This window comes from Labeo rohita, chromosome 20 (genome assembly GCF_022985175.1).
Source record: "Labeo rohita strain BAU-BD-2019 chromosome 20, IGBB_LRoh.1.0, whole genome shotgun sequence".
NCBI lineage: Eukaryota > Metazoa > Chordata > Actinopteri > Cypriniformes > Cyprinidae > Labeo > Labeo rohita.
In genome coordinates this window covers 32,487,116-32,500,834 of record NC_066888.1, presented here as the reverse complement: position 1 = coordinate 32,500,834, position 13,719 = coordinate 32,487,116, and the positions used below count along the sequence as shown (strand labels likewise).

Here is a 13,719-nt window from a genome sequence, read left to right as displayed (position 1 = left end):
ACACACACACATTTACAGACAATTTCTATTTTACAATATTTAAATAATATATTTTAATAATGTTTTTTATATTTGTATTTATTTTTAAGTGAAAAACCATATATATATATATATATATATATATAAAATAAAAAGAAATAAATGATATATATATTTGCCAAAAACACACAACAAAATGTCTAAAACTTTAACACAAAATTAAAATGATTTTAAAAATATTAATATAAATATTAATAAATATTAAAAAATAAATATAAAACATATTAATATTAAATAAATTAAAATATGTAAAATAAAAAATAAAAATATAACTAAATAAATACATAAATGTATATATAATAATTAAACAAATGTTATATTATTTTAATTTATTATACTACACTACACTTTCTATACTCTACATAAATAGTAAAAGGTACTGTGGATTTATCGAAACAACTCACATACAACATCTTTAATATGTTTGGGCGCTAAATAAGTTGTTTGCATTCGCAATTACTCTGATTGGACGCATGGGTGTGGTCTGTGCCTGAGCTCGGCCAATCAGCAGAGGGATCCCGCTGTGGGCGGGGCGGCGGTTTGTTGCAGCGAGTTCTGTGCGGTTCTTCAGTTCTGTGGCTCCAACAATAGAAAGTGGGCCGTACCATCTGCAGCCGGAGGGGTGGAGCCACACACTCCGACATCCAGAATATCGCTTCTCCTCAGAAATGGAGCACAGCCTTGATTCCTAAGGGTTTATTCGTCAAGTACTTGTATTACCGACTGCTGTGAGGGGAAATTAGGAGAATCGGTATTGACGCCCATCTGCTGTATTTTCATCGTGAATCCCTTTTCCAGCACTGACGGTCCTCGAGTCCCGAGCTCCGTCTCTTTAACGGGATTCACACTAGCTGTATATATCAGTACTGTATTTCTGCAATGAACACCGCGCGACTGAACTGACACTAATATTTTAAGGAATAACCTCGGGAAAACATGGAATAATACGAACACGTAACATTTTATTTCAGGTATGATGTTTATGCACGTTTGCTTTTAAGTTGTTTATTGCATTTTGCAGTTTTATGTTAAAATCTTTAAAAAACGCATAATGCAAAATGCATGTGAAAGAGTGTTTATATTTGCATATGCCATTTTTCGCGTTCATCTTCTCTGCCTGATGCATTTACGATGTAAACCAACACTGCTTGGCCCCATTCAGGACTGGATGACAGGTGTGGGTGAATTATGCATGCATGTGAAATAACTTGCATAATGCAGCCTAAAGCATGCCCAATGCATGCTACACGATGTGAGCATTGCACATTACATGCAAATGCTGTTTGTTTGCATTGAAGGCATAAAAAGATCACTTATTTCTGGGGTTGATGAGATTGATGCATTCAAGGGGGAAGGGGTGTCACATCTGTATGGCAAACACAAGGCAAACTATCACACCAAAATGCAATGTAGTTTGCATGCTTTTGCTAAACAGTGGGCACTCCAGATTATTGCTGGGATGCCAAATATTTAGCAGTTGGAGAAAAATACTTGCAAATATAATACAGTGCACACTCAGGCAAATGCATTCTTTAATGGTGCAAATGAAGTGTACATTTGAGTGCAGTTTTGTGCATGCAGGGGGAAGGGCAGCAGACACTGGAAGACTCGCTTTGTGAAACCCGAGACTTCAGAAAGCACAAAGCATCTCCATCGCTTCTGTGTTCAATAACACGTTCATTTAATGCACTTAAAATAACATCACATCTCAAACGGATGTTTGCTTTTCTCGTGCTTTAACGAATGAACATTTTATGCAGTTGTGTTTTTTCCCCGAATGAGGTGGTATGTGTGATATACGAGGAGGAATGATTCGTTTTAATGAATCGGTTAGTTTACCGACTCCGCTCAAAGATCCGAATCGCTCAATGTGTTTTGTTGTAAACATTTTTTTTTTTTCGTGAAATCCTGGACGTTTTTGTTCACGTTTCTGATTTTACTCATAATTCAACTTATTTCCTCGTATTTTCTCGGGTGATTTCGAATCTTTTAAAAAGAACCGATTCGAAAGACTCGGTTCGTTCGAGCATCGCAAGCGTGCGTTGTGTCATCGGGACCACATGCAGCGTCCAAGCTTTATTGGCTTGATAAAGCCTTTGTTTTGCCAAATAATTAATACAAACGTTATATAATGCTCTAATGCAGCGTTTATCTGTTGGACAATCCAGATTAAGCTGGTAAATGTGTTTTGATAACTAGTTTCTTGCTGCTTTGACCAGCTTGATCAAGTTGATCTTGTGTTTTATAAATGCATTTGAGGTTCAAACTTTCTGTTTGGTGTCTAAATGTCATTTATATTGTGTCTGATTCAGTTGTACACATGCAGTGTTCACATATAATGCATTCATGAAGTTTTAAAGGGTTATAAGTTGCTGAATATCAGACGTTGCTTGTGCATTAATGATCCAGATGTGAAATGGTTCAGTCTGATGTTGTTGTCGACTTCAGTTTTTTTGTCTTGAGCTCTTGCTGGCGAAGCAGAGAAGTTTTTTTTTCTTTCTGGATGGATTATTGTTCAGAAAACCTTCTTTCATGTGGCTTCTGTTTGATTTGCTGCCAGGACGGACCGGCCGTTACAAACCTCACGTCCAGAGTCAGATCAGAGTCTTGAGAAAACAAGAACGTGTGTGTTCGACAGTGTTGGTTTGCGTGATATGTCTATTTATATTCATTATATATCAGTATTTTAATAATATACCTTAGATAACATACGTATTATATCCTTAGTTTTAATTATTGTAATATATATTTATTTATATTTAAGCAATAGAACAATATAGTATACATAAAACAATGTTTACACATATTTTTTATTGTATAACATTTATAATTTATATATAATTATTTTGATAATTTTTTAATTCTTTAAAATATTTTTGTATTTATTTTTATTATTCAAAGAATATTTTATTTTAAAAAATCAATTTATGTTTTGTTTACATTTAAGCGATTAACAAAATATAAAGCAAAATTATGCACAAATATTTTTCATATATATACACGCACACACACATATAATTATAAATATAAAACTATTTATATTTTGTGTATATTTAATTGTTTATGTTTGCATTTTTATTTACGTTTAAGTGATAAACCACACACACACACACATTAATTATTTAGCCAATTTATATTTTACAATATTTAAATGATATATTTTAATAATGTTTTTTTATATTTTTATTTACATTTAAGTGATAAAACACACACACACACACACACACACATATATATATATATATATATTAATTATTTAGACAATTTATATTTTACAATATTTTAATAATATATTTTAATAATATGTTTTTTATATTTTTATTTAATTTTAAGTGAAAAACTATATATATAATTATTTAGACAATTTATATTTTACAATATTTTAATAATATATTTTAATATTATACATATATTTTTTAATATCTTTATTTTTATTTAAGTGATAAACAATAAATATAATTATTTAGACAATTTATATTTTGCAATATTTTAATAATATATTTTAATAATGTTTTTTTATATTTTTATTTATATTTAAGTGATAAACCTTACACAGATACACACACACACACATATATATTATATAACTTTTTATATAACTTAGACAATTTATTTTTTTTAATTATTCTAATATTTTTTATTTCTGTTTATGCAATAAACATTATTTCCCAACATACATATTCTTCATATGTTTAAAAATGCCACTTTGACATTTCTGCGTGATGCAAATTCGTCGTTTTATCAGTTTTGACTCAATACACAGGTAAAGCGAATCAGAAAGCAGGTTGAAACAGAGCCATTAGAGAGATGAAATGCTTGTACGGTGCTGAAGTGTCCTAAACTGGCTGTGCGTCCCAGCTGTGAAGACGCTTCGGACACAAGAGTCTTTGTTCAGTCTCTCTGTTTGGCCCACAAAGCTGCCTCTGTGTGTGTGTTTCTGCGGGTTAGTGTGTAGTTAGTGTGTGTGTGTTGTGTTGTGGTCACCGTCGCTCTGACAGATGAAAGGCTGCAGGCCCGTGAACTGCCTCTGAGATCTCCATCGCCTGCGTTTCTCTGTCTGCATCAAACTGATGTTGAGGATCAGGCCTGCAGAAATAAGAACAGCATCACATGTGAACGTCAATATGAATCATCACTTTATTATAACTGAGATTTACTGTTGATTTTATAATGTGCAGATGAATCGTTCAAGGAAGGATCAGACACGAGCATTAAGAAAGTAAACACTGAGTTGCTTTGGATGAGGTTTGTTTCACTGGACAGAATTTACAGTGTTTCTACAGTACTGTTATTAGATTTTGGTGATTTTTAAGTGCTCTTGCACTCAACGGCGTATCAAGTTGTATTTAATACTTTAATAACTTGAAAATTCATGTCAAGACGTGTTCTTTCACATACTGAATTTCTCTCTTACACACACAAATTTGGTACATTTTCCCCCTAAATAATATTGTCGCTTCCTACTAAAAATGTACTGAAAGTGCCATCAAAATCACAACATAAACAAATATTAAATATATCTTTAAAATATGAAATAATATTAAATATTAAATAGTCTAATTACTATATTTACAAATTTTAAAATGCCATTTAAATATTAAAATTATATGTAGGTAATTGTTGTTTATTGCCCAGATATAAATAAAATGTATTATTAAAATAGTATAAAAATACAAAATGTCTAAATAAATATGCTTAATGAAAAAATACTGAATAACAAAAAAAAAAAAAAAAAAAAAAAAAAAAAAGAAAAGAAAAAAAAAAGCAGAAATGGCAAGGAACACACTGAATCAAGTTGAAAAATAATAATAATATGAAATATAAAATAAATGTCAAAATATTTACAAAAAATAAATATTGTATTAAATAAAAACAATAAATGTAATAATAAAAAATGTTGTTTATTGCCCAAATATAAATAAAATGTATTATAAAAAGTATAGAAATACAAAATTTCTAAATAAATATGCATAATTAAATAATATTAAATATTACACCAAAAAACAGAATGTAGGATTTACTTTGAAACAAATCTCACAAATACTTACAAAGAAATGGCAAAAAACACACTGAATCAAGTAGAAAACTAAAATAGTATATATCTATATATTTTTTATTTTTATTTTTTATTTTATTTTTTTTGTAAAATGTACTGCAATTATCTTTGTTGTATTTACAACTTATGTACAAAATAAAAGCATTAAAATTGATAATAATATATTTTTGCCATCAAAATAAAAGCATAAATATTAAACAAATAAAAAATAATAATATGAAATATAAAAGTCAAAATATTTACAAAGTATATATATTGTATTAAATAAAAAAAATAATCTACATAAATATGCATAATGGAAATATGCATGGGACTTTTTGGGAAAATGTGAAAAATAATGTATATAATATATTAATAATATTTATAATATATTTTTACCATCAAAATAAAAACATACACATTAAATACATATAAAAAATAATAATATGAAATAAAATAAAAGTCAAAATATTCACAAAGAATATATATTGTATTAAATTTCTAAAAATTAATACAATTTCTAAATAAATACGTATAATGAAAAAAAATATTACACCAAAAAAAAAAAAAAAGGTGAAGTTTTTTTTTGAAACAAATCTCACAAATACTTACAAGGAAATGGCAAGGAACACATTGAATCTGTAGAAAAACTGAAATAGTAATTTCTTGTAAAACGTATTGCAGTTATCTTTGTTGTTTTTACAACTCTGTGTACAAAATAAAAGCATTAAAATTGATTTGGGGTGAAAATGTTAAAAAAAGTAATGTATATGATATATTAATAATATTTATATATGTATATTTTTGCCATAATAAAAACATAACATTAAATACATATAAAAAATAATAATATGAAATATAAAGCAAAAGTCAAAATATTGACAAAGAATAGATATTGTATTCAATGTTTAAAACTTTAATAAAAATATTTTGTCTGGTCTGGGCCTTGTTTGTGTGAGATTTGTTTGGTTCTAGCAGGGAGTTCCCGTGGCACGGCGGGCGGTGGTTTGTTGGTTTTGTGGCTGGAGGCAGGTGGAGGATAACGAGAGCGGTGTCTGCTTACACTCCTGTGCTCGTTTGGGTGGATTCCTTTGTCCTCTGGCTTACAGACAGGTGGTGATCCTATACGCCGCTCGTCTGTGACGCCGTGCTTTCTGTTCGACTTCGTTTTGAGCTTTTAGCTTCTGTTTTTGAAGTTGAGCTCATGCAGATTCAGATTTGAATATGCAAACGGAGCCAAACCATTTCCCAGGTGTTTCCAAAACCTGTTTCGGATCATGCTGTATTAGAAAAAATGTCTTGGTTTATTTGTAGTGTTACTTTACACCAGAAGACAGGTGGAAAATCCTACAGACCCCATTCAGAACAGCATCATTTCAATATGTTGAATATTCATGATATAGGCTACTTTTGATGATTGCTCTAATGATAAAAGAATATCACAATTTTAATATGTATTTTATAGGTACAGTAAAACTTTATTTGTTCCATAAGGGAAATTTACATATGCGCATATCATAATTTCAGTAATAAATAACCTAATAATCAGTAAAATAAATGCCCTGTAATATAATTTATTGCGTATGTATGCATGACATTGCACAAACATGACTCTCTGCAAAAAAAAATAAAAAATATTTTATATTAAAATGTACATATTTCGATATTAAAAGCATTTTTAAACTGATTTTTAAGCAAGAATAAAAGCAAAAACCCAGTTAAAAATTCTGATTCAGTTATTTTGAATGAATTTGTGCCCATAAATAAATTTTAAAAAAATCACAGAAAAGTCCAAAAGTTCTAAGAACATTTTGCTAACATTCCTATTAAGTTATGAAAACATTTCTGAATTTTCAAAATGTCTATTTTTAAAAAAAAGGTTCTTATGCCAGCAAAGGAATGTTACATTGTATCATTTTTCAAACAGTATTTGAATGTTACTTTTGAATGTTCTCTGAATGTTCTGAAACAAGTGTAACATTTAAAAACATCAGATGGATGTTTGACAAAAACATTTCAGAAACACATTCCATGAATGATGTATAGTAACTTTTATGCTAATGTTTTGACTGTTTTCATTAAACACCAGATAACCCTGAGTGAACGCTCTATTAATGTTACTGGAAGAATGTCAGAAGCCAAAGTTTTTAAAAACATAGTTGAGAAACTACAGTACGTGTTTTCTGAACGTTCAAACTTTCAGTTTTTAAAATGTTTCAAAAAATTATTTTCTTGCTTATGCAAGTTAAGTGAACATTACATTGTATAATTTTGCAAACATTACGGGAATGTTATTTTTGAATGTTCTCTAAACATTCTGAAACATTTATAAAACGTCAGATGAATGTCCAAAACATTCCAGAAAACCATTCCATGAATGATGTATAAATAACTTTTAATGCTAATGTTTTGATTAAACTCCAGATAAGTTTGAATGAATGTTCTATTAACATTCACTGTTAGCCAAAGTTCTGAAATCATAGTTGAGAAACTACAGTATGTGCTAAGTTTTCGTCTTATTCAGCTAACAAAATATGTTCTATGAACGTTTTGCTAACGTTGTCAGTGAAAACTTTTTTTTTAATGTTCTTGGAATGTTCAAATGTTCAGTTTTTAAAATTTCAAAAAAGTATTTTCTTGGTTATGCATATGTTAAGGGAACATTACATTGTATCATTTTGCAAACATTATGGGAATGTTACTTTTAAATGTTCTCTGAATATTCTGAAACAAGTAGCAACATTTGAAACACTTTAGATGAATGTCCAACCAAAATGTTACATAAAAACATTTTTATGCTAATATTTGATTGAATTCCAGATAACTTTGAACAATGTTCTAATAATGTAACTGGAAGGTTTGTTCAGAACTTTGCCAGAATGTTCTGAGAACATAGTTGAGAAACTACAGTATGTGCAGTTTGTCTCCTATTCATGTCCAGCTAACAAAAATATCTTCTATAATTGTTTTAGTAACATTGTCAGTGAGTTGTGAAAACATTTTTTCTGAATGTTCTTGGAACGTTCAAACGTCCAGTTTTAAAATGTTTCAGTAAACTTATTTTCTTGGAGAATGTTATATTGTATCATTTTGCAAACATTATAGGAATGTTACTTTTAAATGTTCTGTGAATATTCTGAAACAAGTAGCAACATTTGAAACACGTCAGATGAACGTCCAACTAAAACATTTCACAAAAACATTCCATAAATGATGTATAAATCGCTTTTTATGCTAATGTTTTGATTAAACTCCAAATAACTTTGAATGAACATTCCATTAACGTTACTTTAAGAACATTTGTTCATAACTTTGAGAGAACATTTGCTGTTAGCCAAACTTCTGAGAACATTTGAACAATACGCAAAGTTGGCGTAGTGGATGTTTTGATAACGTTGCAAATGAGTTGTGAATGTTTTTTTTTAAATGTTCCCTGAATATTCAAATGTACAGTTTTTAAAATGTTTCAAATACCTTTTTATCTTAGTTATGCAAATGTTAAGGGACTGTTACATTGTATCATTTTGTAAACATTATAGGAATGTTACTCTTAAATGTTGTCTGAACATTCTGAAACAAGTAGCAACATTTAAAAAACATCAGGTGAACGTCCAACTAAAACATTGCAGAAAAACATTCCATGAATAATGTATAAATAACATTTTATGCTAATGTTTTGATTTGATCCATTAACATTACTGGAAGAACATTTGTTCACAACTTTGAGAGAACATTTGCTGTAAGCCAAACTTCTGAGATCATAGTTGAGAAACTACAGTTCATGCATAGTTGGCATCTTATTAGTGACCAGCCAACAAAATACGTTCTATGAACATTTTGGTAACATTGTCAGTGCAAACATTTTTTAATGTTCCTGGAATGTTCAAATGTTCAGTTTTTAAAATGTTTCAAAAACTCATTTTCTTGGTTATGCATATGTTAAGGGAGCGTTACATTGTATCATTTTGCAAACATTATAGGAATGTTACTTTTAAATGTTCTCTGAATATTCTGAAACAAGTAGCAACATTTGAAAAACTTTAGATGAATGTCCAACCAAAATGTTACATAAAAACATTTTTATGCTATTATTTGATTAAATTCCAGATAACTTTGAACAGTGTTCTATTAATGTAACTGGAAGGTTTGTTCATAACTTTGCCAGAATGTTCTGAGAACATAGTTGAGAAACTACAGTACGTCCAAAGTTTGTCTTAGTCATGCCCAGCTAACAAAAATATGTTCTATGAATGTTTTAGTAACGTTGTCATTGAGCTGTGAAAACATTTTTTCTGAATGTTCTCAGAACGTTCAAACATCCAGGTTTCAAAAAACGTATTTTCTTGGTTATGTTAAGAGAATGTTACATTGTATCATTTTGCAAACATTATAAGAATGTTACTTTTAAATGTATGTTTAAATGTTTTCAACATTTGAAAAACGTCAGTTGAACATCCAGCTAAAACATTTCACAAAAACATTCCATAAATGTTGTAAAAATCACTTTTTATGCTAATGTTTTGATTAAACTCCAAATAACTTTGAATGAACATTCTAGTAACGTTACTGGAAGAACATTTGTTCATAACTTTGAGAGAACATTTGCTGTTAGCCAAACTTCTGAGAACATAGTTGAGAAACTATAGTACATGCAAAGTTGGCGTCTTATAAGTGACCAGCTAACAAAATATGTTCTATGAACATTTTGGTAACGTTGTCAATGAGTTGTGAATATGTTTTTTTTTTAAATGTTCCCTGAATATTCAAATGTACAGTTTTTAAAAAGTTTCAAATACCTTTTTATCTTAGTTATGCAAATAAGGGAATGTTACATTGTATCATTTTGCAAACATTATAGAAATGTTACTTTTAAATGTTCTCTGAACATTCTGAAACAAGTAGCAACATTTGAAAAACGTCAGGTGAACGCCCAACTAAAAGATTTCAGAAAAACATTCCATGAATGATATATAAATAACTTTTTATGCTAATGTTTTGATTTGATCCATTAACATTACTGGAAGAAAATTTGTTCATAACTTTGACAGAACATTTGCTGTAAGCCAAACTTCTGAGATCATAGTTGAGAAACTACAGTTCATGCAAAGTTGGCATCTTATTAGTGACCAGCTAACAAAATATGTTCTATGAACATTTTGGTAATGTTGTCAGTGAAAACCTTTTTTTTTATGTTCTTGGAACATTTGAACATTTAGTTTTTAAAATGTTTCAAAAACTCATTTTCTTGTTTATGCATATGTTAAGGGAACGTTACATTGTATCATTTTGCAAACATTATAGGAATGTTACTTTTAAAAGTTCTCAGAACATTCCGAAACAAAATAGCAACGTTTAAAAATGTTAGATGAACATCCAACTAAAACATAAAACATTCCATGAACATTGTATAAAGTTTTTGTAAACATTTTGGGAACGTTACTTTTGAATGTTCTCGGAACATTCCGAAACAAGTAGTAACATTCAAAAAACCTTGATTAATGTTAAACTAAAACGTTCTGTGAATAATGTATAAATAATGTTTGTGTGTTAACATTTTAAGAACATTATTAAAGACCAGATGACTCTTAATAAACATAGTAACATAGAACATTCTGAGAATGTTAGCTGGAGTCTCCTGGGTGTTTTTTTTTTTGTTAAGAGTAGCAGGCAGATCAAAAAGTATTTTTTGCTGTTTTATGGTCATTCTTGGACAAGAAGCAGCAGCACACTTCAAAACGTGCTAACTGAAGTGGAGCCGACTGAGCAAGAGGTTACGCGGCGTTGCGACACTTTCCAATCGGCTCCCGCTCACTGATACTCAATTACTGCGGCAGAGGAAGCTGTAAATTTACATTTTTACAAGCGCATTTCACTTCCCTCCTCCGCTCTGTTCTTCAGACCACGCACACCGAGCGCTTCTAAATGCATCTGACCCCAATTTTCTTCTGCCCAGGACGAGTCTGTGTGTGTGTGTGTGTGTGCGCTAACTAGTGACTGGTTTGAATTAAGGGCCGATATTTACACAGAGTGGGTGGCCGCTCAATTATGGTATGTGCCGCAAAACTTCTTGTGATTTGCATGTTCGCCGCTTTGCATGTTGTCCCCAGAGTTCAGCTCTGCCCTTTCTCTGTTCTCCAATCATAAACAAGCCACTTAGCGAGTACATTAGCGGCTGAGCTGTTACTCAGCAAGCACTTGATTTTTACAGGAAGCTGCTGATGAATGACTCACGGCCAATCACGGCAAGCGTGACGTGAATGTCAATGAGCGACGGCGGCGCATTAGCCAATCAGAAGAGAGCGCACTGGTGACTCATCTGGGCTGAGTTAATGCAGATCTTTATGGTTAAGATCTGGGAAAGATTTTACAACGTAGAATCTTTTGTAGTTTTATCAAGTCTGGGACGCAAAGAGTGTTAATGAAGTAATATCACACAAGCTGGAAATCTAATTAAAAGTTAAATAAACTAAACTTTGTTATTGAGCAAGTTCGCTTTAAATCACAATGTTACCAGTTATTTGGACTTTTTTTTGCTTCGCCAGTGAAACAGATCCAAATAAACCCACAGCGGAATGAACCGTTGTGCATCTGTGAGTCATTCATGAACGATTCGTTTATTGCATCTGCCCCATGACAAATGAATAAAATACTTTGTGGTGGAACACATCATTTCTGTTTATCATAATTTATCTTTGGCTTCATTATATTAATTTTCGAAATTGGAATATGATTAAATATTGAATTTGTAAATATGAATGAGAAACATGAATGAGAACAAACAAAAGAGAGTCTGTGAAACAATCCAAAATGTAAGCAACTCACTGCAGTGGTGTTTCTAAATGCATCAGTGTAACGGAATCGGTTGATTGAATGATTCAATGACTCATTCATGAAAAAGGTCTCTTGTTTTGATCCTGAATGAATGCAGGACTGTAGAACAAACTGAGTGAATGATTCAATGAATTACTCATTTTGTTCCTGAATAGGTCAGAAATCAGACTCAGAAATAAGATGATTTGAGTGAATGATTTGAGTTTGAATAACTGATTCAATGTTTGAACAAATCATTTGAGTGAATGATTCAATAAATTGCTTGTTTTGTTGCTAAACGGATCAGCGTGTTTGAGCTAATCATTTGAGTGAATGATTCAGTGAATCACTGGTTTTCTTGTCGAACGGATCAGCCTTTTTGAGCAAATTGTTTGAGTGAATGATTCAATGTATCACTTGTTTTCTTATTGAATGAATCATCGCACTTAAGCAAAACGTTTAAGTGAATGATTCAATGAATCACTTTTTTGTTGCTGAACAGATCAGCGTGTTTGAACAAATCATTTGAGTGAATGATTCAATGAATCACTTGTTTTGTCGTTGAATCGATCAGAACTTTTTGAGCAAACCATTTAAGTGAATGATTTAATGAATCACTCATTTTGTCATTGGACGGATCAGCACATTTGAGTGAATCGTTTAAGTGAATAATTCAATGAATTACTTGTTTTGTTGCTGAACAGGTCAGCATGTTTAAGCAAACTGTTTAAGTGAATGATTCAATCAATCACTTGTTTTATTGTTGAACAGGTCAGCACACTTGACCGAAATGTTTAAGTGAATGATTCAATGAATCACTTGTTTTGTTGCTAAACAGATAAGTGTGTTTGAACAAACCATTTGAGTGAATGATTTAAGAATCACTTGTTTTGTTACTGAACAGATCAACGTTTAATTTGAGTGAATGATTCAATAAATCGCTTGTTTTGTCGCTGAATGGATCACCATGTGTAATTAGATCATTTCAGTGAATGATTCCATGAATCACTAGTTTCATTGCTGAACAGATGAGCACGTTTGAACGAATCGCTCAAGTGAGTGATTCAATGAATCACTTGTTTCATTACTGAACAGATCAGTGTGTTTGAGCAAATCATCTGAGTGAATGATTTAATGACTCGTTTTGTTCCTGAATGGATCAGCACGTATGAGCCAAGCATCTGAGTGAATGATTCAATGACTCACTCGTTTCATTCCCTAATAAATCAGGGTGTTTGAACGAATCGTTTGAGTGAATTAATCAATAAAGACGTTCTTCTGTCACCACCGGTTGGTGTGTCGATGTAACTAGCAGAAAGAATAATTGCAATATGATGACAAATCACCATTATTGAAACAGACTGAAAATGAGTGAATATGAAAATGTTGATTATTATAAACAGCATTGTACAGATTTAATTCTGACTGGGTGAAGCCTCTCCCTATTTCGGCGAACTATTCTTTTAACACTGTCAGTGTGAATATCGTTAACAATTAAAGCATATTTTAATTGCTAATGGCAATTCCTGTAAATTGAAATCCCAGTGATCTTCATATGTAGGATGCAGCAGAAGGTGATGAAGCTCGCAGGAGGAAATTCACTCCTACTTTATTCTCCGCCTCTCTGTGTGCTTATTTTTATGCGCTGCCTCCAGACAGAATGCGGCACAAAAAAAAAAAAAAAAAAAAACGAGTGAGAGACGAGAAGAAAAGTGTGTAAAAAACCATCAGAGACAGAAAGTGTGTGTGTGTGTGTGTGTGTGTGTGGGTATAAGAGATTGAGATGGAGGAAATACTCCTCCTGTTTGACTTCTCCGGGCAGGAGAGGAAAAAGA

At 31.1% G+C, this 13,719-nt stretch overlaps 1 protein-coding gene across 3 annotated transcripts in view; it reads left to right on the top strand.

Moving 5' to 3' along the window:
- Window positions 1–666: 666 nt before the first annotated feature.
- Window positions 667–13,719, top strand: part of wasf1 (WASP family member 1) — an 83,076-nt gene continuing 70,023 nt past the window's right edge. For all 3 annotated transcript variants that reach the window (XM_051138009.1, XM_051138008.1, XM_051138007.1), the window contains exon 1: window positions 667–1,010. The gene's annotated coding sequence lies outside the window, so the exon portion shown is untranslated. The remainder of the gene's footprint in view (window positions 1,011–13,719) is intronic.